Consider the following 27,533-nt stretch of genomic DNA (forward strand, 5'->3'; position numbering starts at 1 on the left):
TTCCAGTGGAAGACAGACTTGCTTACACTGCAATGTTTTGGCATCCACAGTATCAATATGAAGTACAAAGGACAAAACAGGGACTTGCTATAAAAACCTTTCCTGCAGCACATTGCATTTGGCATATACTGCAAGTAACATATGAACCCTTTTACATAATCTTCAGTGCATTCACGTGCTCCATGTTTGGCCTCAAAAACAAAAGAACTCATTTATACAAAGAGAAAAAAATGTAGCTGGGAATATTTTTATTCCCATTTTACTTTAGTCATGTTCCCAGCTTTGTAGACTGAGGTAAATTTGAGATAGTACTAATGAGAAAAAGTTGCAGCCACTCTTGTTCTTTAGACAATTTTGCTAATAAATGTGCATTAGTTGGTTTTTTTCCTGGGGTTTGTTGGATTTTTTTTTGTTTTGTTTTGTTCTGTTTTGTTTCTTTAATGCAAGGAAGAGGCAAGTGGTCTTACTGAAGAACCAGAACAAGAAAAGGGTTTTTGCCATGAGGACCTCAAAGTCGTGAGAGTGTAGTGGTTGGGAGACAAGAAATGGCCAGAGAGCATAGAAGGTAACCCCTTTTTGAAGAAGCCTGAAAGCTAGGACTGGCAAAATGATTAGCCAGGTGTTCCAATTTTTTTGTTTGTTTGCAAATAAAAGGTTAATTGTGACCATTTTTAGGTCAGGAGAACATAAAATGGTTCTCAAATAACTGTATTCTATCTTTACATGTAATTCTTGGCAAGCCTTCCTGTGTGGGGTTCTAAACAGAGTTGACTGATGTTTCCCTTCTGGCATGTTCCTTCTGACCCTGCCACGTAAAAGCATTTTAATAAACGAGTAGGAAGGCTGTGTAATTTGTTATGTAATGCCTACTGAAATATTTTGTAACTTTTAACCACAGTATTTCCCTGTCAGTTTTTAGCACTCACCTCTCTCTGCCTTGTTTGCACGCGATGCAAACCTTCAGGAGCATGTGTTGTGTTTTCTTTTTTTCCTTCCTGGATCTTTGTGTCAAGATACTCTAGTAGATAATGCAGCTCTCTGGATTCTGTTGGTAACAGCAGACTGTGCCCATGAAATCAACTTGAAGTAGAAACTGGAGTCAGATTTTAACTTCAGTCACAGCAGAGCTACAAGAACTTTCACTGAAGTTCTAAAAACTGTTTGCCTCTGTGTCATGCACAGATATTTTTTTTTCTTTAAAAGCCAGTTGAGTTATCCTTGCCTGTCATATATTACAAGAGCTGCAAGGATTAGGGTTTTGCAACTGAATTAATCAACTGATCCCTCTAGAAAGGGTTCTAGAAAGAAATCTAGAAAGCTATTTAGAAAGGTCCCTAGAAAGTACTCTAGAAATCACTCTGGGAAAAACCTAGAAAACACTCTAGAAATGGACCTGGAAAGTAAGCTGGAAAGCAATCTAGAAATGCATCTAGAAAATGGTGTATGTGTGAGGGGTGGTGTATCTGAAAAGGGTTCTAGAAAAGAATATATAAAAGTATCTAGAAAACATTCTATAAAACAACTAAGGAAGGACTCTAGAAAGTGTTTTGGAAAGTTCCTAGAAAACTACCTAGAAAGCAACCTAAAAAGGGGCTCTATGAAACTATCTAGGAAGTGTTCTGGAAATGGCTCTAGAAATCAGTCTAGAAAGTGTTCTAGAAAAGGCTCTAGAAAGGCATCTAGAATTGCTGGAACATACTGGGGTAGCCAGCTGTCTTGCTTCAACCAATTGTATTTATCCTAGTGACATCTTTTGCATTACAAAAACCAAACTTAAAAAGAAATGAGGCTTAGTTTCTTTCAGCTTGTGTTCTGAGAGCACAGTGACCAAATTTAAGTGTTTTAAATACATGATATGTTTCTCTATGCAACATGAATATTTAATTTTTTTTTTTCTGAAGACAAGTCGAGTTTTTCAGGACTGTAATGATTCTCCAGTAACACTGATTAAACTTTTTTCTGCTTGCAAATGTAAGCTGTAAGCTTGTGTTTAGATTCTTGCTACTTAATAATCTAAAATTATGACTGTGTAAGATTCATTATACCTGATTAATTATTTTATAGCCCAATTATGATTTTACCACAGCTGCGTTCTTTGGCATATTTACAACTACCCTAGGAAAAAAGAAATATATTTTGGTAGAGAATGCATTAAAGAACACAGTAGAGCCTAAAAAGGTATAAAGAATTGCAAGAATCACATGCTACTACCACAAGATAAATAAGTGAGATTGGTCTGGATGGGTGATATTTCAGATGTGTGTATATTCCCAAACAGTTTTGGAGAGAGAAACAGAGAACTGGTGCTCTCTTTATTTCACAGAACGTGAAGGGGTTTAAAATAAATACAAATATTTTCTAATGCAGCATGTGGTTAAATTGTGTACTTAACAACCATAAAGAGCTGTGACAGTCAGAAATGTGAATGGGTTCAAGCTGGTTCAAAGTGACAAATTGATGGAGGAGATCTTTGTGGTGCACCAAACCCATCTGGCTTAGGCAGTCCCCAAACTACAAGGAGTTGAATGCTGGGAAGCTGCAGTGGAGGACTGATCACTTTGTGCTTTCTTGTGTGTCTCCCCATGCATGTGCTCCTGTAGCTGGGATACCAGCCTAGACTGACCTTTAGCTAACCTGGTATCTATTTGTTAAGAAAAACTTAAATACACTGACTATTGCCAGTGTAAATAATTCTTCTTAGAAAGGAAAAGAAAATTCTCTGGGAATTAGTTTTTTAGAATTAGCTAATTTTTTTTTTTTTTTTTTTTCTTTTTTTCTTTTTTTTTTTCTTTTTCCAGCTTTACAGGAGAGGCATTTTGGAGTTATTTTTTTGGGTTGCTGTGGCATAGCTGTTTGTAGTCATCTTACTATTTTCATAACACTGCAGCTGTTTTGCATACACCACTCTTTTTTCATAAGTAGTTTTCTTGTCACTTGGTTCCATGTAGCACATAATATAACATGACCAGTGGCCTCCCCAAACATGTGGGCAGAGGTGAATAATAGCTTTGTGTTTGTGGTATCTTTCTGTTACAGGATCATCATAATCAAGTTTCTTTTAATACCTTCCACTACAATTACCTAAAGGTGACCTTTTTCAAGCTGATGGGACAATGTCAGCAAGTCCAGTGATCTGCAAACACAAGTTCTGTCAGGTCTTTTCAGGGAGTTGCTTGATAGGTTTTTTAGGAAAGAGGTAGGAGCTGTTGTGGTCAGGAGTAAGAGATGAAGTTGGTGATATTTATTGATTTGCTTTTAAAGCATGTTATGTATACAAAGACTACTGTGCAGAAGTACATAAATAACAATTGAAAATAATGTTTAATTGGAGTAGTGGTGCTGGTGGGTAGAGCAGCAGTGGAAGAATACTTCCTACTGTGTTCACAGTATTTTAAGCAGCTGTTGATAAAACTAAGTTTTCTTATCTGTGGGGAGATGCAAATCCCATTTCTTATAATTTTTTCCTCATTTTGTAGTTCCACTGAGATCAGCTCCCTCAGTAACAAAAATGGTTTGTTTGAATTGATGGTGTGTATGTATATTTTTTTTTCTCTCCTTCCCCACAGTAGATGTGCAAATGCAGGCAGGTACTGCAGAGCCAATAATGCATCTTCTGTGGTGAAACAATGATTGTACTGGTAAACCTAATCAGGTTTTTCAATTATTATTATTTATTTAAAAGATGAACCTGGTAGATGTATTTTTTCATAATGCCTTGCTGATTTTTCTAAGAGATGGGGAATGGTGATTAATCTTAACTTTATATTACACATGTATTCCAGCTTAATTTTTTCTTTTAGCCAATATGACTTGGAGCTTATGACACGCATGACAGCTTAGGAGCTAGTCAGGCTAAAAAAGTTAAGTTCTGCCAAAGGCTAAATGCCTTTACCAAATACTAACAAATTCTGAAGACTGCTATCTTTGTTTGAATTGGTGTGCACGTTTATTTACAGTCAAAGCCTTGTTCTTAAATCTTTCTATATCATAAACAGTTTTTGTTTTGAAGCCTACCTACATATACTATTTTCTGAGGGAATCTTTTTTTTTTTTTTTTTTTTTTTTTTTTTGTCAGAAATTAGCAGCTTTAGTGATAATTAAGCTCCTTCCTGAAACGTGTTTAGCTTACTGAGGTTATTTTAATGACTTCATTTAGTCTTGAATAATTGTTAACACGTTTATATTAAGTGGGAAAAGTCTCTGAACATTAAGATGTGTACAGGCCCTAATTTAAATAATTAGCAGGAATAAAACTAACATAAAACATCCAGTTTAGCCCCAGATACAGGCTAAATGAAGACACAACTTTATTTAAAAGTGCATGAGAGTTTAAAATGTAACTGGCACTGAAGTATTACTACTTTGCTACTATACTTGAGGGGATTTGGATGTATACTGCAAAGGTTTGATTCTCTTATTGAGTTGCATGCTCAAGGGAGAACCAACACAGCCCATCTTGGATAATCCTAGCACAACCAGCTACAGAAGATATTAATTATAGTCATACTGATTATTCACCAAAGATTCTACATGCTGCTAGATCTTACCCCTCCTGGTTGACCTCTGTCGTGCTGCTTTGGTACTTCTTTGAGGGGCAACAGGATCACATCTTTGCTGCCCAATACGTAGTTCAGGGATTAATGCAAAGTGGAAATCAGTTTCAATACTGCTAAATTGTCATATATTGGTTTGCATGGGTGTAAAAGAGTATAGGAAAAGCAGGGTGGTGGATAGGTAGGATTCCAAACTCATGCTTCTTTATGGAAAGTTTATTTTGTTATCTTGGATACACAGCTTCTGACTGGGCAGTAAGAACATCTGTTCAGTATGAAGCTGACTATTTCATTACATACCTTTCAAATTAGTCTAGAATCAGATAATGTATTTATCTGCACTAGCTCGTGGTTTATTATTTTATGGACTGTTCAGCTGTGTTGAGCAGTGATCCTCCTAGAGTAATTTGGATCTACTTATCTATATTGTGTTATACGTAGATACATCATAATTTTAATCAGACAGTTTTGATGGATTGCTAATCCATTTTGATTTTAAGCTACAAAAAGTTTAGCTTTTCCAGGTAGTTTGGGAGGAAAACACAATCAAAAAGTGAGTTGCTTACATAAAATGTGGGGTGTATTTGTGGCTTCAGAGAGGCCAGCTGCTTCTGCAGACACTTGCTACATCCATCTTGACTTTGTGTGTGCTGCTGTACCTTTCTCTGGGTTTTCTGTTGATGTATCTCTTAGTGTATCTGCTTAAAAAAACCTGAACCAGATAAACAACCAGACCAACCCAAAAGAGCAACCAACCAACCAAAAACTTATGCCAGGAGTATGGATGGAAAAAGACCCCATGAATTTAAGGAATTCCATTCCATTGGATCTCACTACAAAGGGGGATACATTCTGGGGAGCAGGTGTAGCTTGCACCCTCACAACAGGCACTTCAGCCCACAATGTTTGCAAGGAAAAGGTAGGAAGCTAATAGCAATAGGAAGAAAAATCCCTCAATTGAAGATCAGATGCTGGTGCCAGGAAAGCCATGGGGCAGAGCAGGGTGAGAGCATGTCTAGAAGCTCAAGTGGATTAACATATAATCCAGTTTTTGGAATTTCAGATGCTGCTAAGAGTGAAGTCTGTCTCAGGGACTCCAGAGTCGTTTGGGTATCTCCTACTTAGCTTTCCACACCCCAAGAGCGTTTAGGCAAGTTTTACCATTGTAAGCTAATAGCACAATGGTGTTTTATTTTAATTTTTATTGTCTGGATGATCTTCTGAGAGAAGAGAGATTCTTGGTGGATTCTGTCAGGTTTTGCCTACTGTTGCTGTTCAAGTAGAAGATTAATCATGTTTTACTTAACATGAAATTTTCTGTTAAGACACTTGTTAGTATAGTCAATTCTCATTGTAAATGTAGATGAACTCTGGGTTCTTCTGTTAAATTTTCTTATAAGCTGTACTTCTGTTTGGATGAGCCATACAATTTGATTTTCTTTGTTCTTTAAATTTAATTTTACAACATTTTTCATAAATACCTGGTTGGAAGTTGCATTTTGTTCAGCTAAAGTGACTGCTGATCTCATCAAGCCAGAACTATCAGGAGAGAACACTGTGAATGTGTTCTTTTTCCAAATGAGATTATGTAGCTTATTAAACTATTACATTTGTTAAATTAATTTAATAAAAGAATTCTTTTTCATTGGAGTATGACACCTCCAGGCTGCTTGATATAAATACTGTAATAAAAATTTCTGTGAGGACTGGCTATTAGGTAGGGGTTGGAATTCACTGAACATAAGAAAAAAGACTTTGTGCAAACCTTTTGAGTCCTTCAGTTGATAGAGCCCAGTCCTAGAGACTGCTTGGAATTTGTGCAGCCCTCAGTGGGAACACTGTGTTCGTGGGCTCTGCTGGAGCCAGCCTCCCTCTAAGGTAACACTGGTGTCTTGATGCTGGGGTAAATACACAACTTTTGTGGGAAATAGGTGTGGATGCATCCCAAAGGAAGTCCTATCTTCCAGTGTTATGTAAAATTGGTCGTATTTGTGTATTATTTGAGAACCAAGCCATGGTATATATAGCTTGGGAGTTTCTTCCTCAAGATGTTGTGATTCACAGTGGCAGCTACCCCCTGAAGCAATGAAGATTTTGAGAATAAACAATTTCTGCAGTCTCTGAAATCAGTGGCAATTCTGCTATTGCCATCAATGCAGGAAGAATTGGGCTGAACACAAATATTCAGTCACTAAACCCGGTTGTTTTACTTGGATATTTTCTTTTTCTGGCACTTAAAGACTTAAAATGTTATTTTGTTATGCTGATCCTCCTTAGAGCTTTTGGCAGAAAGACTGCTTTAAACCTGAGCAACCTTATTGATGAAGAGTGGATTTTTAGGGATTGTTTCCAGATAACAGTTGCTCTTCCTAGAAAAGTAAGAGAGAGCAAGTTGCTATTAGAGCTGGGGGCAAAAGATAGAGATGACTAAGTAAACAAATGCACTTGCTGAGAGTTATTTGTTTGGCAGTGCTTCTGCAGAGTCTGTGTGCTGAATGCAAATTAACAGCTCCATATTTAGTGCCTTATATTTTTTTGCTGCAGCTCTATGGATGGGATGGAGGCACCTTCATACATAATGGTCAGACATGTGAGTCTAATGGACAGGAGTAGTGCTTAGCAGTAATTCATTTTAAGAGACTGATCCAATTCTCATTGAGATCAAACCAGAGCCAATCCAGAACGTTCTCCAGGTACCCTTGGTGGCCAAAGAGGAATATTTCCTGCAGTGATACCTCCTGACTTGGAAGACTTGTTGCTTTATTTCTTTAACTGCAACATATTACCTTAATTATATAAGATTCTTGTTCTGAGCACAGCTTACATAGACCAGTCCAAGACGGTGTTGTCTTTTCTGCAGAAGAAGCTGAGTTGCAGCAGTAGAGGGGGAAGATAAATAAATTTTTTAACTTGGGGGAGTGAAATGTGCCTGTGTTAAGCAGTGGTGCTTTGCCTAGGCCCCCCTTGCTGGGAGGGCATGGGTGAGAGGAGAAAGTAAAGCTTCAGTGGTAGGAAAAATGATTAAGGAAATGGAGTTTTCATCAATGTAAAGACAAACTATCTTTGTCCCATGTGCTGTGAGATGCTGAAGCAGAAGTACTTGGGATGAAATGTTGCAGCTGTTGGAGAGTCTATTAAGAGGACTGACCCTTTGCCTGAAGCTGCCCACTCGTGGCAGTGCCTCTTGATGTCTGGAGAGAACAATTTTGTTGCTTTTCCAAGAGTCAGGACTTACATTCTATGAAGCAGAAGTCCTAGTCTGAGTGCAGCCTCTCCTATAGCAGTACTTTGCCTTCCAAACAGGAGAGGACCATGCACTTAGCTTTCTGGAGAAAATCAGTGTATAGCTGGTATATGGCTTCCAAATATTCCTGCTCTGCAAAGAAGGAGCTGCACATTGCCTCCAGACCAGCTTTTAACTTCTCCAAAGATCCTCAGCTCTCAGCTTGAATAAACTGAGCTATATCCTCCTGCAAGTACACTTGGCATTGTTTTTAGAAATTTGATGATTTGAAAGGAACAGTGTGAGCACAGTGTTCCATTCACTGGGAGGGAAGGGGAAAGATTTGCCTTCTGACTTATAAAGGTTTCAGCTTTTTATGTCTTGCTTGAACAGTTGTGAGGCAAAAGATCTTACTGAGATGCACCGTTTATCAGCTTTATATGTGGTATAATCCAGGACTTTTTATTTCATTGGAAATGCCATTTACTTTGTTTACCTATCTGTACACCTACTCAAGGACTGCAGAATGTCTCTGACTTGTGCTGTGGCATATTGCAGCCAGGAGCACATACTGCACAGTTCTCCAAATATCATTCCAGGAAAATACTGAAGTATTTACATATCTGGTTATCTCTGTGTTAAAAAGAACATAGTTCCACTTGCTCAGTTTATTATCTTCCCATCCCTCTACTTAGGCATGCATCACATATACTTTGTGTGCTAATAGGAATTCACAGAACATATTAAATTGACTTTTTTTGGCTAAGTTTTGCATTTTTGCACAACTTTAGCAGTACGAAATGGTAATGTTTCCTTTAGTGAACCGAAGAGCTAAACTTGGTAATTATTGCAAGAAATGAATTATTATTATATTTTTAATTATTAATAATTATTTTCAAAAGGAGATAAAACTATTTTAATTCAGCATTGCAGCAAAGATACATGTTTAATAAGGCAAAGTGTTTTATCAGCAAATAACTTGCCCATATTGCAAGTATTTTGTGTTGGGTTTTGGGTTTTTTTTTTTGTGTTTATCCTGCTCTTTTTGGCCTACTGTGATACAATGGTTTATTTAAAAGGATTTTTAAAAATAACTTGTGCATAGATAGATCTTGGCTTCAAATACAAATACACCACTTGCAGTTGGAGCAGTGGAAATTGTTCTTTAATCTTCCTGTCTGTGTATATATAAAATGCCAGATATAATGTTGAGTTAAGAAGACAGTATATGGATCTCTCTAGTTTTTTTTTTAGTATTATGTGTAATGCCTGTGTAGAAGCTTTTATTGCAGCAAGAAAGTACTTGGGGTAGTAGTCACACTCAGCTGCCATTCTACTGCAATTATAATTTAGAATCCATACTAGGAAGGCTGGAGAAGCTAACTTCACAAGTATTTAAGACTCCAGTCAACTGGGAGGTATTAAGCCTCCTCCTGGAAGGACCTAAGGTGGCTGGAGGTATTACAGAGCAGTTAAATGGGCTTCTAATGATGTCAGATGAGCCACTAACAACCACAGAATGCCAGGCTTTTCTCCCTTTCAGTGATGATTTTGGTGATCAATAGCAATAAAATGATCCAGGCAATGCACTAGGGATAATTTCTGCTCTTCTCAAGTGGTTGTTTAACTTCTAAAATAAGCTTCCTGGTGTTTCCAGTGATAATAGTGATTAATTCCTTTGCTGTTGACTGCTTTAGGGTTTTGGTTTTTTTTCTTCCTGGAATTTGTATACTGCAGGAGAAGTTTATCACTGTCTCTCCCCAGCAGGTCACTTCCAGCCATGCCTAGCTGCATAATTAATTAACTCCTTAGGATGATGGATTCCTATTTGGTTTCACAGATCTGAGTGCCTTCTTCCTTGAGAACATCACTGTGCTTTGTTCTGGGAGGTGTGAAAAGCAAGAAGAGAAGCTGAGCTGCCAAATAACTGAATGTAGAAGGATTCAAAGAGGAGGAGAGCAGTGTAGGAAGTAATTCCCTTCTGCTGACTTTAATGTATGTTGTGTGTTGTGCAGCAGTGTGCTTGCAGGGGAAGGACTCTTGGGCAGAAAAGAAAGCAGAGCTTGTAGGGAGTTAACTGCACGTGAACCTAGAGAAATAATCTGCTGGAGAAGATGCTGCTTGTGTTAATTAGTGTTGTGTGAGCCAAAATACAGGGAGATACAGGACAGTATTGGAGTATTTACTGTTGTCAAAATACAGGGAGATGGAGGATGGTATTGGAGTATCTATGAATATAGACTGCAAAGGTTGTGATGGACCTGCAAAATTCTTCCTTTGGACCAGGGTGTAGGGAAGGGGAAAGGTGTCATGAATCCTATTCAGATTTTTGAGTAGCACATCTCCTGTAATTTTTTTTTTTCTGTAAGCAAGGGTAATTTGTGTGTGAAAGCTTCATCCTGCTCAGCTGTGCTTTGTCCATTCTGTGAAGCCAGTGCCTGGTGGTAAGAGCCATGAAGGGAGGAGGCTGGCATTGAACATGTCTGTCAGCTTGGGAAGCAGTGGAGAAAGCTTGCAGTGCAACTTAATGAGGCCTTGACTAAGTATATCTAACCTTTGCCAGAGTCTGCCAGCCACTTTTAAATAGCTGCTGTACCTCATTTTTTATGGCCAAGTATTTCTGCTCTTTCCTATTTTTTCAATCTTATCTTGCCACTTAAAAATAGAATATTTTATTTTATTGCCAAGCAAATGGCCATCAGTTAATGAAGGAGATCATTAATTACACTGTCAAGTTAAAAACCATACGTCTGCAACCTTTTGCCCTGTATGTAGTAATCAAATCTATGCTCCCTTGAAACTATTGGGAATGTGCTCACTGTTCTCTAGATGGCTGGTCAAGCCACAGTGGTAGTGATCAACCTGTTAATTTTGACTCAAATGTACTGACTTCTTTTTTCTTTTTCTAAAATCACTATCCACCATATTCTTGTTACTGTCAGCTCAGAATCTGCCCCTTGCTTTTGATCTTTGGCCTTGCCTACACTGGGGGATTCTTAGGAAATGGAAAACAAATTGACTAATGGTGTAAAAACAGCAGATTAAATCCTATTTGATTGTCAGAAAAAAACAGTGGTTTTAGTTTACTGTTCAGCTCTCAGCAGCATACATTTTGATTTGATGCACTTAGCTGGTGAGTCTTACTTCATCCCTCATGAAAAGATGGAGCTGTGATAACTCTGTAGTAGGCTCTACTACTGTCCCAAGAGTTCAGAATATGGAATAGTATTTTCTGCATTAAAACTATCTTTGGATCATGTAAGAGTTACTGTATTTATTTATTTTCCCCCACTGTCCTGCTTAAAGCCCTATTATTTTTGTTGCCATAGTAATATAGTGGCAAGTCTTTAGTATGAGTGTGTAATGATAATCTCAGAGATGAAACCCTCCTACTTGGTCTTTTTGTGAAGGAGTACCAGGTGCTGGATAAAGAAGGTAAAATGCTTTGTGTTTAAGATGGGTAGTAAGAGAACGGCAGAGACCCTCAATTTTTAACATTTACAGGGACACTATGCAGCACCATAAAAGTTCAGGTTTGTGTTTTTTTCTTTTTAATAAGCTTCTTCCCAAAAAGCAGAATGTTTTCCACACTTGGATAAAGGTTGGAGAAGGAGAAGGCACAGAGAAGCCAATGAAGAGCTTTAGAGATTTATTTATTTATTTATTTTTAATGAGAAAGGAGTCTTTGTGATGAAGAAGCATCACGCTCCAGAAGGATGATGCTTCTAAATCACTGTTAGAACAGAAATTAATTGCTTTTCTTCTCCATCTCTCACTGAGGATGTCAGATTTTTCTCTCTTCTGTTTGCTAACGGTGAGGCTGAAGAGGAGGCAATGCCTCCTCCTGTGCTTGGCTGCAGCCCCAGCCTGGATTCCCAGTCTCTCTGCTGGCCACAGCAGGAATGTCAGGATATTTATATCTTGTTACCTTTTTACAGATGACTCTTCCTTTTTTTCATATAAGGATGGAGTTTATATATACATTACTCTCTCAACTAACATGAAAAGCTGAAGAGTTTTGGATGCTGATATTAGTACTCAGTATTCACATTTTGCAAAACTGTGTCCTGAAGCTATTTAGGTTTCTTACTTTTCCACTCTGATGGAATCCGTTTCACCCCAGAATTTTCCTTCTTCAGTGAAATAATGAGACTTTCTCAGCTTCATTGTCCTGTACCATTTTACTGAAGTCAGTTACTGGAAATATTTTTTTTATATTTTTTTCTTTTCTGGCAAGGCTGAAGCAATTTCACCTTGGGATTTTGGTTGGCTCTGCTGGAAGCTCTACGTTCTTGCAAGGTTGGATACCTTCCCTTTGGACTTCCCTTCCCTTCCTGGAGCTGCTACATGCAGCGTGGCAGAGTGACAATATGGGCAGGTCATAAATAACTCTTGACAGAGGCCTTGCTAGAAACTTAATTTCTTGGCTTTTTGGGAATCCCACACTTAGAGAGCCATGGTTTTAATTCCTTCTCTCAAGTCTTGGCTACTCAGTTTGTTGCTTTTGAAGAAAGCCCCCCTTCCCCTCCTTTTATTTTATTTTATTTTTTTAAGAATCATGACACCAATGTAAAATCCCCGCCTCTGTGAGAAACAGGACTTCTTTGAGTGTGCCAGAAACTACCCAAGGAGAGGATGGAACTGAGAGGAACAGACATTTCACAGACACACTCTTGATTGCCAGCTCCTGAAATCAAGACCTCCAACTGCAGTGCAGGGAACCAAAAGTGCCTGTCATTTCATTCTTGCCTGCTCTGCCCCTGTCGAGTTGTATCAAAGTTGAATTTTTGTCTCCCTCCATTCCCTTTAGAATTTGCCAGCTCTGTTAGTACTCCATTATTTCAGAAGAAAGCCTCCAAATCTGTTCTGTTTTATGGGTCCTGTAAATTATGGTTTCTGACTATAAAGAAAAACACCAGGCTGAAAATGATCTCAGATTTAAATTATCCATACTTAAATGGATGAAGAAAATAACTGAAGGATACAAGTAATACTATGTTAATCATTTTTATAGAAAATAATGGCAAGAGCTGCAGTGACTGAACAATGTAACGAGCTATTTGAATAATATGTTTGACAACTGCTAAATCTCAACCTACAATTTTTATGGGGGAAATAAACTTAAAAGAGTTTTACTTTGGATACAAATTGAAAGTGATTTCAGAATGATCACTTCTGCAACTCAGAAAAAAATACCCTTCCTGAGAGGTTACTGTTCAGCAAGTTATTATTCTACTGAAGATCTGTGTAGTTCTGTTTTATTTTTCAACTATATCTTGTTTTATAAGGTCACAATCACAGGGGCAGAAATCTGCTGTCTATGGAATAGCTATTCCTGCTGCATGCCCTTAACATATGTGTTTTTGTAGAAAAGGTGGTTTATTTTCTCAAAACTTTGAGACTGCTTTTTTCCTTTCAAGAAACAAAGGATGTAGGTATGAGCTTAGAGGACAGAGAAGTTGTAAGTGCTACTTTAATTTGAGTCAGAGATGTAGCTGTGGTACTTCTTAAGAGGATGACTTGTTCCTTATGAACTTTCTAATTTTTTTTTGCCACCAGCACATTATCTGAGGCCAAGAATAAGTCCTAGCTGCAATTTTTTAGTTTCCTGTTTGCTTATTTATTTACTAAGTATCCACTAGAACAATTGAGTTAATGAAGGGGATGGATTTTCTGGAGGCTTTCATTTTGGGATCCGTATTTTTCTCCATACCATACTTGAACTGTGGAAGGCAAAGCTGTGCAAGATGCATAATACGTAATAATTTAAACAGGATTTTCTTGCCAAGGCCCAGTTTCCTCATGCATTTTGTGACCATCCTTTTGAACTTGTCAACAGGCAGGTGCTGCAGAGTTGGTAACTTCTGGCTGGAGTTCCTCCATCTCCACAGTGTGTGGGGAGGCTCTCCAGGGAGCTGTGTCACTCCTTTCCCTCTGGGACATGCTGGGGAGCTGAGGGTATTTGAGGGGCAGCTCCAGGCTCTCAGAGGTGTAGGGACTCCCAGTTGTAAGTGAAGAAGGCTGTTGCTGAGGATGTTGCAGTGATGCTGTGGGGATATGGAGCAAGGTGTGTAGGACACTTGGCTGTGTTCATTCCTCAGATCTCTTCTGCCCACTGACTTTAGTGACTTCCACCTCTGATGTTCAGAGGATGTTTATTCAAAACTGTAATTTCTTGCCTTTCTCACACTCATTTATTCTCCAGTAGCTTATAATAACCATCCCAACTGCCTCAATTTGCTTCTCACTACAGAGCTGGTGTGTTTGGCCTTGGCACAGAGTTTATGTAGTAAAGTGTCCTTTTGCTGACTGGCCCTCCAGATGTTATGTGATAGTGATTTTCTGATGGCCTAAGCCTTGTAGCCTTCCTCTCTCACTGTCCCAGTGATTCTTCCAAGGTTCAGAGAGATCTCAAAGCTGATGGAGGAATTATTATTTCCTCTCCTTGTCTTCATGTTGTCAATTTTCTTGTGAAAGTAGGAAATAGAGATAAGTGCAGGCTTAGTTACTGATGAAATCCTTCAGGGTTTTAATGGATATTGCTTGTATTAAAATACTCCTACTTAGTAAAACCTTGGTTTTGAGCTGTTAATCCAAGAAAGATGTTTAAATGATTAGTTGGGCCTTATGAGAGTGCTTTAACAAAATGTTTGTGTATTTTGATGAAGATGAATTCCAGATGGGGTTTGAAGGGTGAGTTTTTCTGGTATCAGTGAAGGAGAACTGCTACTGCCAGAGCAACCTAAGGATAACTTATTGTAAACTGCTGGATCCACTCATTTAAATTGTAGTCTCTTCATTGCTCTCTCTCAATTGCTGGTGGGTTTAAGAATGTGTGAAACAAAGCAGGATAAGGCATCAAAGACCTCACTGCACTGGCAGATGACAGTAGAAGCAGTGTTTAGCCTTGGAAAGAAAGCTAAGCCTGGGAAATGATATTGCTCTTATGTAAGTTGCTACGCAAGTCAATTTAAATGATAAATTTTGGACTTGAAACCTTTTTTTGAGGAGGTACCTATGTTATGCAAAGAAGGTGAGACAATTCTCCCAAATGATCTTTCCCTGCTGAAAAATTGGTCCACACAGATCCAGAATTTGGCACACCTGGGCATCAGGGATATGCAAAGAAGAAGAAAACATGAGCGTTGAGAGACAGAGTTGCTAAGTCTGTACATTTCAAAACAGCTCCTAAATATTTTTATTCTTCTCCAAGCAGTTCATGTAGTGTAAACAGAAGCTTAGTATGCTCTGCTAGGGAGTGATCCAGTATGGGCTAGAGTACTTTGAGAAATGAGAGGCTTATCTCTTGGATTATCCATTGTAATCATGGCAATGGACTTTTAAAGCACTAATTTGTACGTGTGGGTCTGGGCTTTGCCTGGTCCCACTGCAAAAATATCCTGAGCCAGATTCTGCCTTTCTTTATCCACTGCAAAATTGTGGATGGGGCTCCACAGGTATTAATGGAAGCAATGTTAGAAACAAGTCAGAAAGGGCACTGAAACAGTTTCCTCACAGGGATGCTTAATGTCATCTTTAGGTTGCCAACATCTGAACTGCCTTGGGGCAGTTTTAGTAATAATTTCTAATGTTGGATTAGAAATATTTGGTAAACTTGAGGCTCTGGTGTTCTAATACAACATTCATGTTAAAAGGAGAGTCTTCTCTGTGGACGTTTGAAAAAGTGGTACAACTTTGAGGCAGAATTCAGCATGCTCAATGTTGTTTAAACACTGATCTTGTCCTTGTGTGTGGTGTCTTCTGTTTACAGGTGCAAAGATCCTGTTTCAGATATGTTGCCTTTGTAAAAGTCTTTGTCACTTACTGTTGCTGGACACCAGTAAAGTCAGCTCTGATGTATGAAATCAGCAACAAAAACTTTATGCATTCAATAAAACTGCTTTGTTGCTGACCCCTGTAGTCTAAAGCTTTTTCTACATAAACAAGAAGTAAAAGGACTCCCCCATTGTGTGTGGTTCATCTTAGAGGGGAAAAATTAGCAGAGATGGATAGCTTATTTTCCATAGTGGGAATGATTATTTTATAAAACAGGCACAAGCATTTATATTGTAATCCCAATATATAATTACAGTTGGACTCGATGATCTAAGAGGTCTTTCTAAGCTAAATAATTCTGTGATTCTATTTAGACCTGTCTTTGAAACACATTTTCTGAGTTGACAATTTTCCTGATGGGTCAAAAAAAGTGCAAAACTGTTCTGTGTGTGTGATGACTATTTGAGACCTGCAGTAAGTAAAGACAAGATGCAGTGATATCCATGCCTCACAGGAACATTCATTTAAAAAACAATGTATTTAGATCTAAACCCAAGCAGCTGCATTTGTTTAGCCCTTTTGTGATATCAACACAAAAGTGATTTGACAGAAAATGGAAATGTGAAGTATTTCATGCTCTTCCTCTGGGCAACAAAGACAATCAGTCTCATTTGGGGTGGGACCTCCCCAAATCCTTAAACTTCTAATGAGGGCCTATTATCCTTATATTTTTAATGAGGCTTTCTAGCGGCCAAGAGGTAGAAGCAGCTTTTTCTGTACAAATTGAAATGAATTGAACGACTGCTTCAGTCTTAGCTGTTTTTCATTGGATGTTAATGGTCTTAAGTGTGAAATGGGCTTGGTAAGAAAATACAGGCAGAAGAAAATTTACTTTGCTCTTTTAAAAATAACCCACTGAACTTCTTATTCTGTTCCACTGCACACTCTGGAGCCTGCAGATGGCTTTTAAACTCAAAACTTAGTATTGCATTTGTTACATTCAGCATCACTAACAGTAAAGAAGTGTAATTTTTGTGGCACTGTTGGCAATACCTTGATTTTTATGAAGAAGTGGCATAGCTTTTAGGAATGAACAGCAGATTAGAATTTGAATTAAAGCAAAATATATTTGAGGACTGAATTACTTGGCTCATCTCCATACCAACTGCCATAGTATGTCTTCATCCAGTTTTCATAAAAATAGGAGAAAATAGGCGAAGTGCTGCAGGAGGAGCAGTTCTGCAGCTCATCAGAAAACAGAGTACTGGGTAGATGGCAATGTTTTCCCAAAGGAGAATTTTCTGCAGTCTCAAGTCAGTGGGTTCATCACATACAGAAGTTATACGTGGATGCATGCTTCAGCTGTCACAGGGCCTGCAGCATTGCTGAGGTCCCCCACTGGCATACCTGTTGAAAACTGCACTGTAAAGGTGCATTGCTGGTAAGGATGTTGCAAATACTTAGAGAAAATAATTCGTAGCAACATTCATGATTACAGTAATGGAATAATTAATGAGGAGAGCTGAGCATCAGCTGCTGGCCAACAGGGTTTGTAGATTTCTCTCTGTGGGCATTGTAAAAATAAAGTGGGTTTTATGCAGAACTTGTAGTGCAGTAGAAAACTTAGGTAGTGCTAGCAGGGAAGAACTGCCAGTAGCTCTCAGGGGTGCTAAAGATTTAATACATGTTACAAAGCTGGGGAGGGGTGCCCACAGAACTCCCAACTATGGAACACCCAGTTAATCCCAGTAGTTCTGTTCTTCAGGCTGTGCCTTTGCAGTGGGGAAGCAAATAATCCTTGTCTCTTGATGGGCAGGGAGGAGAACATCCTGTGTTGCACCCTGGTGAGAAAAATGGTGGCTTTATTTTGTTATCCTCCAGTTCCAGATGTAATGCTCCAAAAGTGAAGTCAGTGGAGCTGAAGACTGCTCAAAAAGAGCCCTGTCTGAATTTGAGAAAAATCTCAGTCTTTGCTCATGCAGTTTTTGCATCAGCCCCCAACTCTTTTTGCTGGACTTCCCAGTTTAGGAGGTGAGCCTGCAGCTCTCCTAATACAGCAGGTGTCCTGCATGCAGTTTCTGCCACAGCACATACTTAATCTGGAATAAAAACTGAAGGGGTGACCACAGTATTGATAATTAATGATTCTGGGCTTTGCCTGGCTGCTCCATGCATGTTTTCAAGTAATTTACTTCTCCAACAGTATTTGGATGAACACAAAGAGACTATGTTTTTTAGCAACATAAATACCAGCAGTTTCAACATTTTTTTCAATTCTAACAGCTTTAAGTCTGCAATCCATTATTTAGTATTTGTCATTTTTATCACATTCCTAGAACAGAGTAACAATTAAAATTAGAGCTGACACAGTAAATACTGCTGGATGACAAACTTGCAAAATTCCACTCTCCCACTCAGCCAAAGTGAGCAATGGGTTTTGATGGGTGTGTAAGACATCATTTGGGATATTTTTTCCTACCTTCTTTACTGTCACTGTAGGAGTGAGTCCTAAGCTTGAGTCAACAAGTTTTCCCACCCTACTTAAGTTGCTATGCTGTTAGTTATGATTCTTACTGATGAGAACCTGCTTTTTTATGTCATCAGTTACAAGGAGTTGTGGCCCCTTTGTCTAGTGTTAGTAATTTCCTCCTGGAAAGGCTTTATTTCTATCGTGTGGTTTTAGAGACATTTTTCTGTAGAGTCCACAACAGGGATGAAGAACCCACAGAAACCTCTTTGATAACACTGTCAGAAGTCTGCTGCTGGATGAAAGCTTGGTGCAGACTGCATGGTGAGGGAAGAATGGCAAGGGGATTGCTTCTGGTTTCTCATTAGATCCATGCAGCCAAAAAAACTCCAAGCAAACTTTACCATTTTATTCAGAACTGGAAGCAAATGTAGCTGCAACAGATTTCATACAAGGGCCTTTGCTGTCATTAGGGTTTTGTGCAATATTTCCTTCTACATGTGTGTGCAGACTGGTTTGTTGAGCAGCATGGCAGGAGTTTTGGAATCAAAATTTATAGTACAAATTAAATACATTTTGGGAAGCTGACACTTGAAATGGAAATAGTGGAGGAAAATGAACATATTGAGCAGCCCACTTATTGCTTACTCATTCTGTTTCTTGACACACTCAGCTTCTGTTGGGTTTGCTACAGCACAAAGTTTAGGAGAGCTGATTATTCACTTCCTTGTCTGGTTCATGCATGGTGGGAATATAATTTCATGTGGATGATCTAGGAAGACTTTGCATAGAACAGTGGTCATCAGAGAGGGACTCTCTGCTTTGTGTTTTGTGGTCATGGGTGAGTATCAGCTGTGTAACAGGAATAATTTAGTTCTTTAAGCTATATGTGTAAGACATTTTTTTTCAATAGAAACAAATTTCAGAAAGAAAAGACATGCCCCAGGGCCTGATTCTTAGGAGATTTCTCCAACTGATTGCCTGCCTGTCCCACTTCAGTGGGGAAAAAAAGAACTGGGAAGGACAGCAGCATATACTTTTCATAGTTAAACTACAAATTGAGGTGAGCTTTATCAATACATGGCTCCCCATCAGGTAGTACATTACACACAGAAAGCTCTTTCAAATTCACTTTGGGTAAGGTCACAAAGTCAGGCACTCAAAAGCATAAGTCCTTGTGTGCAGTTATTCCTTTTAAACATTCTTTTGACCTCTCTTCAAAAGTTGGCAAGGCAACCTAGTTTTTTTCCTAGTTTTACTCTCAGAGCTGCTGAATTGTTTTCAATCTTCCTTAGAGGCAGGCACCTGATACAGAGAACTCCAGCTCAAAGTGGTGATACCTGGCAAGTGTATGAGCAACTGAAAAAAAGGCAAATTCTTGCTGATGAGTAAAATGAGCAATAAATGGTTTCATGGGCTTGGCCTCCAACGTTCATGACTTCTGAACATGCAGTTCAAAGACAGCTAAAAACCTTTCCTTAGCACTCTATATTTAGTCAGCATTTACCTAACAGCAGCCTAATCTGCTGAAAAATCTTGATGACTGTCTCAAGAAAGCTGACATCCATTTGTTTTCTCTCTCAGTTTGCTCACAGGCTGTGTGGATCAGGCTGCTGCCCTTGGATTCTCAATTTTGAGTCGTGTATTTGCATTGACATCATAAAGCTTTTACATGATTAAAAGAATAGGAGATAAAAAGCAGCATCTAAACCCAACTGCAAAAAGCCCCTCCATCATCTCAGCATTAGGAGTGTATTTGTGGCTCCATTCAATCTGATTGTCTCTGAAAAATTCTGTCTCCTGAAATTTTAGGGGTGAGCAGGTGGTAACTTTGCTCTTGTGCACACATGACTTTGCAATTTGATTCCTATTCTATAGGCAGCAAGCTGGAGACAACTTCTCAGTGTGAAAACTGCAAGGCAAACATGCTGTTGAGCTTGTGTTAGTCCTCCAAGACCTTTTCTGGGAGCTGTGGCTCTGTCACCAACAAGCTTAGGTTTACTGGGTCAGATAATGGTGGCCCTGAAAGGTGGCATCACTGAGAGAAGCTGGTGGCAGTGTGCTGAGAATCAGCTCTTTATTCACAGGAGAGGATGTCACCCTGTAAATTGAGCTGTCATCCCCTTAAGGAGAGAGCTGATTTTTAATGGTTTGGGAGCAAAAGTCAGACTCTTATGCAGTACCTTGTCACTACCCACTCACCATACCCCAATGGTAGTGGATTTTCACAAGCATATATTGTTCAGATGAAATAATAGAGGTGTTTTTAGGTTCTTGTAAAGAACTTTACAAGTAAAATTGTAAAAGAATTGTAAATTGCAAAGAGTGCTCAAAATCTATAGCATCAGTAACTTACATGGAGGAAATACCTCTTCTTAGCACTAACACCTTTTTACTAATTGAGGCAATTAAATTAAAAAATAAAGGAGAATGCATTCACTTTTCCCACTTCTCAAAGGCCTAAATGTTTGGCTAAAAAAACCCAGACACGACTGGTAAATATTTCTTCACACAGATAAATGTTGTGCTTAGTTTGTTGCACTTTTGGGGAAGAAATGAACACCTCTAGGTGCATCTATCCTAGCATTTCAGCTCAGTAAGCCTTTGAGTGTGCCTTTGAATGGAGCCTTTTGAGTCATCACAGATACATTGTAATAATCACTGATATTTGAAAAAAAATATTAATCACACTTGTCACTATTAAAAAAAAATGGAGGTAATTTTGCTGAGTGCTGCTGTACAGCTCATTTTTTAAACCCAGTCATTTGAGTAGCTTTGTCAATTATGTGGAAGTTTTATTAAGAAACCTGAGTTATGCCAAGTTCTGTTTTAAAATGGTGTTTATTAATAGATTTGCTTGCTCTCTTTGGCTTAATGCAACTAATTAGACTGTTGTTAGGCTGCTAACATAGAAGACAAAACTATCCTGGAGTGCAGAATTGCTTGAGGAGATCTTAGACAAGCCATGCATGCTAAGTTGAAGGTACCTTAGGGACTTCAGTGCTTGGCAGAATATGGCTGTTGTGTGGAAGTGTCTTGAAAAGAAGCAACCCCAGCAAAGCCAAAATATTGTGGGGTTTACTCCCTGGTTAAGGTCAGTAGGGTAAAAGTATCCTTTACTTTTCAGATTTTGATCTTTGGTGGTGTGGGACTTGGTCAGTGGATCCTGGGCAGTCACTAAGGTCTGCATTTGAGCAAAATGAATTTGAGCAAACACATTAAAAGCATAATTTTGTTTACTGCCCTCATTGCAGGAGCTCTGGGGAAACAAGTGACACCATTTCCTCTGCTGAGACTTTGCATGGTCAGTTGTGTCAGCATCAGGCTGTCTCACTGCTGAAACTGGACTTCAGCAGAAACCCAGCCCTGGGGCAGCACCCAAGGAGACAGCTGGGAGCCCTTCTGAGCAGCCTCCCTCTTCACAAGCTGTAACTCTGCCTATCCCAATGAGCTTTGAAGGCAGAAAAAGTAGTAAATTATGTTCTTTCTACCCTGGTCTTTTCTTTCCTAGTAAGAGGGAAAAAAAATTTAAAAATTCACTCTTCTGTTGCTTTTTCTTGTAAAGCCTGGTTGTACCAAAGTCCCCCTCCCCACATCTTCAGGCTGCTTCTTGGGGAGCCATGGTCTAATCAATGAAGAGATTGATGTGGTTGTTGAAATAGTCTATTTTGTGATATATCAGGAATAAATTTCCAGTGCCAGGGAAGTGTTAACTCCTGCTTGTACCTTAAATCCATTTATCAAAGGAGGAGAAAAGAGGGAGATGGTGAAGTGAGCAAAGCTATCCTAAAAATCTAAGTGAAGACAACTTGATTTTCTTCTGTGTGAGGGGAGAGGTAGCTGTCTGCTTTGGTGCAGATATCTGCAGATGGTCTATTGCAGACTTTTATTTGTTCTGCAGTGCTGCAGATCACACCAGAATTTAACAAAATTTGTTGCAGTAGGTTAAGCACTAACACGACATCAGTCCTGTTTTTTGGTAACATTTGTACAGCTGAATTACTTGTATTATATACATAGACAAGAAAACTACTTATTTATGTCCTTTCTGGAAAGGCAAAAAACCTCTAAGAGATGTACTTCTGTTATTCTTGGCCTGTCTTACTACTTTCTTATCCTGTAAAATGGCTCTGATAGAAGCAAATTGGTATATAGCAATGTATTGTCAGGGGTTTCTTTCCTCATACAAGTAAAGCAGAAAAAGAGGTAAAACATCTAAGTTATTACCTCTGATTTCTGTGAGTTTTCTTGCAATCACTTTATCTCATTTGAAAATAATTTTTTCTGCCTGCCAGCTGTGTGAAAAATCCATAGACAGCAAAGTAAATTGATTAATGCTCCTCGGGGGAGTAGTTCTGGCTATGAATAAACTGTTGTCAAATGTAGAATGTAAACAAACAGAAAATCTAAGATTTCTACCTGCCTAATTGTTCTTTGATGGTAATACTGGAAGAAAACCTGTGGTAATAACAATGAGAGCTTTCCCCAAGGAGACAGGAGTTGAAAGCTGATACAGCATTGTCTCCTCTCAGTGCTGCACTAGCATCCTTTCTCTTTATTTTCTTACTCCTCCAGCCCCCACCTTGGTTATTAAAAGGCTGGCAGGACACAGCATGGCCTCTGATAATTTCCTTGGAGAGTGAGGCTGCTTTCCCCTGTGAACAGCAGAGTTCAGCTTCTCCTGCCTCACTTGGCAATTTTCTTTCTTATGAGAAGAGCATCCGTGTGCCTCCATAAGGATTTGGTTCTGGTTAGCAGGCTGTGTGTAGGCCAGGGATCTAAAATAAAAGTTATGTAGTCAGACTCCAGAGATTTTTGTGTGTGTGTGTGTGTTTTCCCTTTCCAGGCTGGAAAGAGATTTTTCATCCTGCTGAAGGGAGAGAGGGAGGGATCTTTGCTTCATCCTCAGAGCATCATGGATGGGCACCAGAGCTCTGTTCAGATGTGTTCCTCTGCCTGGTGTCAGCTCATCCATCCTTCTAGACCTGGTGAGAGCCTCCTGACAGAGCAGCACACCTGCTGTGGTTTGATTTTTTTGGATTCTTCTCAGCTGCAGAGGCCAAAATATTATTATTTTGTTTGCTTGCAGCCTGGCAGAGGGAGCATGTAAAGGAAAGCACAGTGATTTAGGGCTGGATTGTTGTCAAGTTCAAGTGTAAAATTGGTGCAAGTACTCGTGGGGGAACAGAGCAATGGAGCTGAACAGTACACTGAAAAGGAGAGTGATCTAAAGCAAAACACATTTGTTATTTGATGCTCACTGCTGGTTTCTGAGCAAGTAAATACTGGGTCCCAAGACCATTTAAGTCAATCAGAAGAGTCTTACTGTAAATATTTTGGGCAGGATTTTGAATGGAATCTTTCTTCTAAGGTGCTTTACCTAAAATTACTATTATGAGGTGTCACTTTGTCATTTATGTGACTGCATAGTGATTTTATGTGGCTGAGGTGAATGGGAGTCTTATGTATGTAAACCACTAATGAATATACAATTAACTAATTTTCATTCTCTGGAAGGAACAGGTAAGCAGGGCTTCTTTTCTTTGCATTTATATATATTTAAAATAGCTTCCTTCAAAGCTTTTAGAAAGAAGAATTAAAAGCAATGTTTTGGGAAAACTAAAAGTCAAGTTCACATTGCTGCCTAGGGCTTGCTTTTGCCTAGTGAGGATTACCAGATGCTCAAATTAATTTCATTTATTGCCTAAGCTTTGCCTGACCCCTCTTCAGAGGTGAGGGTTAATCCACTGAAAAAATTACTCTCTTCTGTATTGTGTGCTGTTAAACCTTGCAGAATGGGTTAGGGCTGTTGATTATATTCTATCATTCCTGTTACAGTAATTAAAGAAGTATTTGAAGTATGTAGTAGAGCTGTGTGATGCTGTGCCCCAGCAGCATTCTATATAGTATGGAGGCATTTCTCTGTTTACCTGCAGCTGTGCTGGGAGAGCACTTGTCTTGCAGCTCTGAAAGCTGTGCCTCAACTGTTTGGTGTCTTTTCTTTTCAGCTCTCCACACAGTGCAGCCTCTCTGGCTCTTCTCCCTCCTGTGTGACTTAGGAAGAACACAGTGGATGTTTCCCCTTTACCATTTCCATTTCACTGATGTTTGCTTCCTGAGGGGCAGGAAAAAAGTGGCTGCTGCTTCATCCACCCCACTGGCAGGTCCACCCCTTTACTGCTCTCCTTTATGTCCCCATTGGCTGCACACTCTGGTTTCTGAGGCTCCTAGATATCCAGAGCTCAGGAGGAACTCCTTACCTAATGATCAGCTCTTCAGGATTTTGGTTTTGTCATGTGTTGTCACATGCTGCTGAAGTGATGCTTTTGGGATAGGATTATTAACCAGCTCATGAGCTTTCCTCTGGTTCTCATTAGTATAGGAGTTAGCATCACTCAGGCAACAATTATTTTGCCTTCTTCACCTGCAAGCTGAGGGCATATCTTTAATTTTGAAATTAAATAGAGAAAAAAAAAAAAAAGAAAAAATAGAGAAAAAAAGTGTTATTTCTTGTGCTAATTTAAAAAGCCTTTATTGTGAAGTGTCCTTAATTTTATGTATCTCCAGGAATGGATCAAAGAAAGGGTCATCACATATTTCTGACACCTGAAGAGAAGGAAGAAAGCCTGGGCTTTTTTCCCCCCTTGTAAATTGCAGACCTCTCTGACTTGAAGCTTAGCTGGTGAAAGATGACATTTAATTTAAACACAGTCATGTAGTGGAGAGTGTTAAGTAACCTTAAAAATCTCACCAACTCCTAAGTCTTTTTGTCTAATTAGGAAGATGTCTGCTTTTCCTCTGCTTTTTATCCCCTCTGAGCTACTCATGTTCAGTGTGCTGGCTGTGGAAGGAGGTGGTTGCCACCTCCTCCACACCAACCCAGGCCAGAATGCCAATCCTTGCAGCAGTGAAGTCAAAGAGGTGGCATCAGGACTTCCCTCCCACCTTGCCCTCCTCTGCACATTTTTTTGCTGGAGCTCCTGGGGCTTTTTGGATGCAGGCACCAAGCAAGGCAGGCAAGCCTGTGGTGTGGGGGTGGGCGGCCTGGGGGTGCCAGTGTGGCACCATGGCCTGGTGTTCCTCTGAACAGCACTGGGGGAGAAATGATAGAGACAGATCTTTTCTTATTCCATGTGATCTCAGACCAACTTCTCACTTTGGTCAACCACCCTTAGCATTTTTGCATTGCTTTCCTGGGAGATAGAGATAAAAAGCAGTTTTAAGTGGGTGCCAGCTAGATTCACAGTGGCTTTAATTTTTATTTTCTGCAGCTAGAAGAATGCAAAGGGCTTTAGTGTAAGGAGAGCCATGGCCAGTGTGATCTAGCTTGCCTGGTTATGAACCCTTTCTGGCTGTACTGACAGTGCCATCCAATGTGGGAACATCAATCACAGTTCCCCTCAGTGCACCATGTTCTGAAGGCCAGTGGCTGTGGTAGGGCTGTGCTAGCATGTGTCCTTGTCAGTCAGCTCAAGGCTGTGTATTGTAGTGATAAAAAGAGTGATTTCTGTATGCATTACTCCATTAATCTTTCCTGCAGATGGGGCAGGCAAGGAAAGCTGTGTACAGGGCAAAACAAATGAAGCCTATCTGCCTTGTACATCCATTTCCTTTCTTAAAACCTTGATTTGTATCCTTTCAGGATTTCATAGCACCTGCACCTATGCAACTGCCTTATTTGGTGCCACTTTTTGTAACTCACTGACATTTGTTCTTTTTATTCCATTTTAAGCAACGAATGCAAACCCCAAATAAATAGTAAAGACCACAAATGTCAAGAAAAAATACAAAATTTAAAGCAAAGAGAATCTAAAGTGAAAATGTCCACCTGAGATGAAGCAATGGGAAGATAAGTGGTGCTTTTTCACTGCACTATACTTTGCTGAGGTCCATCCACTGTTTGAGAAGAAATAGATTAAACCAAAGTGTGAAATAAGTAGATCTTGATTCACTGTCAGTGGCAAGGCTGGACCTGAGGTACATCTGAAGGAAGGATCTTGTTTTGGACTCCAGAGATATTTTGCTATGGATCCCAGGACAAAAAAAGCAGAACTGTATGGGTAGTGGCAGAGATGCAGTTTGTGGCAGAGGGATGTGTTTTTCTATTCAGTTTTGTCTGGAACAACAGCATAGGAAATGTGTACATCAGCAAACACTGCTGCTGGGGAGAACTGGCTTTGCCCTTCCCTAGCTGGGCAGACTGATGGTTTTGACTGCATTCAGTCTTATCTTAGGTTGGAAGATAGGTATCTCCTCAGAAGCATTTCATTTTTTTTCCCCCAAACTGATGTAAGCACTCCTCCAACAGGCAAACGAAAATACAATTGCTGACAGATTAAATAGTCAACATTGTATCTATTAGGTAGTGTTTTAGCACCTTGAATTTAGATTTGTCATTTTGGTATTCTGCCCCTTCCTGCATGGGTACCTCTGTGACAGGTTTGAGTAGAGGATTATGGAATTGGTGAATAGAAGAAAACCTCTCTTGGCACCCAGTCAAAAGCAAACTATTTATATTTCACATGGCAGAATGTGAAAAAGTTGTGAATTGCATACCTACAGGTATCTAAACCAGCAAAACATAGCATTGGCAGTAAATGGGTGATATGGGTGCTGTAATTATGACTTTGTCTGTGTTTCCTCTAAGCATTTTGTGCTCTGTATGGAGCATTTCTGTTCTGCATTGCAGAAGCCAGGACCTTGACAGGGAGACCTCAGGAAAGAAAATGCAAAATGTAGGCTCCCTGACCTGACAGGTATATGGAGTAAAGGAATCCAGGGATTTTAAGAGATCAGGAATGGGTCAACTGCTCAGTGCTAGCAGGAGTGAGGGCTCTTGGAGATTTGGTATACAGTGGCAGAAGGAAGATGGTTCAAAAAAAAAAAAAAAAAAAAAAGTTGGATTTACCAATTCACCATTTTTTTAACTTGTGTCTTTGTTCTGTAAGTCTGACAAAAGGAAGTCCAGAGGCAGATTGACTTGTTGTAAGGAAGAGCATAAATGAGCACACATTAACTCCATACATTTTTCTTTTAAGAGGGGAAAAATGCAAGATGTAGTTGGTTTATAACCTTCAGAGAAGGTAGTTGTTAGTGAAGACCTTGATAATGCTCTCACTGGTGTAGTAGGAAAACTGTTTCATCATTTGGGGAATCACTTTGGAGTCTTCAGTAAATGAGGCTTTTGCTCACTGAAGAGACTACTAAGGCTGTGGCAAGCTGGCAATTAATGTCATTAATGATTAATCTTTGATTGTGTTAGAAGATGTGCTTAATGATTAATAGCAACATCAATATATATTTCTCAAGTTAATGGTTGTAGAAAAGTTTTACTGGCTCAGGAGAAAACTGGCTGTTCCCTGTTAAATATTGAGCTTAATGCTACTTTAGTCAGAGATGTGTGTGTGTAGGCAGCATTGTTTACTTGTAAAATCAACATAACTTTGAAAAATGGCCATAAATGCATTTCAAAGACCAGATAAATTTTGAGTTAAATAAATAGAGCTGAAAAAGG

At 39.3% G+C, this 27,533-nt stretch overlaps 1 protein-coding gene across 1 annotated transcript in view; it reads left to right on the plus strand.

Annotated features, from left to right (window-relative positions):
- PLCL1 (phospholipase C like 1 (inactive)) overlaps positions 1-27,533 on the plus strand; it is a 152,327-nt gene that overhangs the window by 3,132 nt on the left and 121,662 nt on the right. The window lies entirely within an intron of this gene.

This window comes from Heliangelus exortis, chromosome 6 (genome assembly GCF_036169615.1).
Source record: "Heliangelus exortis chromosome 6, bHelExo1.hap1, whole genome shotgun sequence".
NCBI classification, from domain to species: domain Eukaryota; kingdom Metazoa; phylum Chordata; class Aves; order Apodiformes; family Trochilidae; genus Heliangelus; species Heliangelus exortis.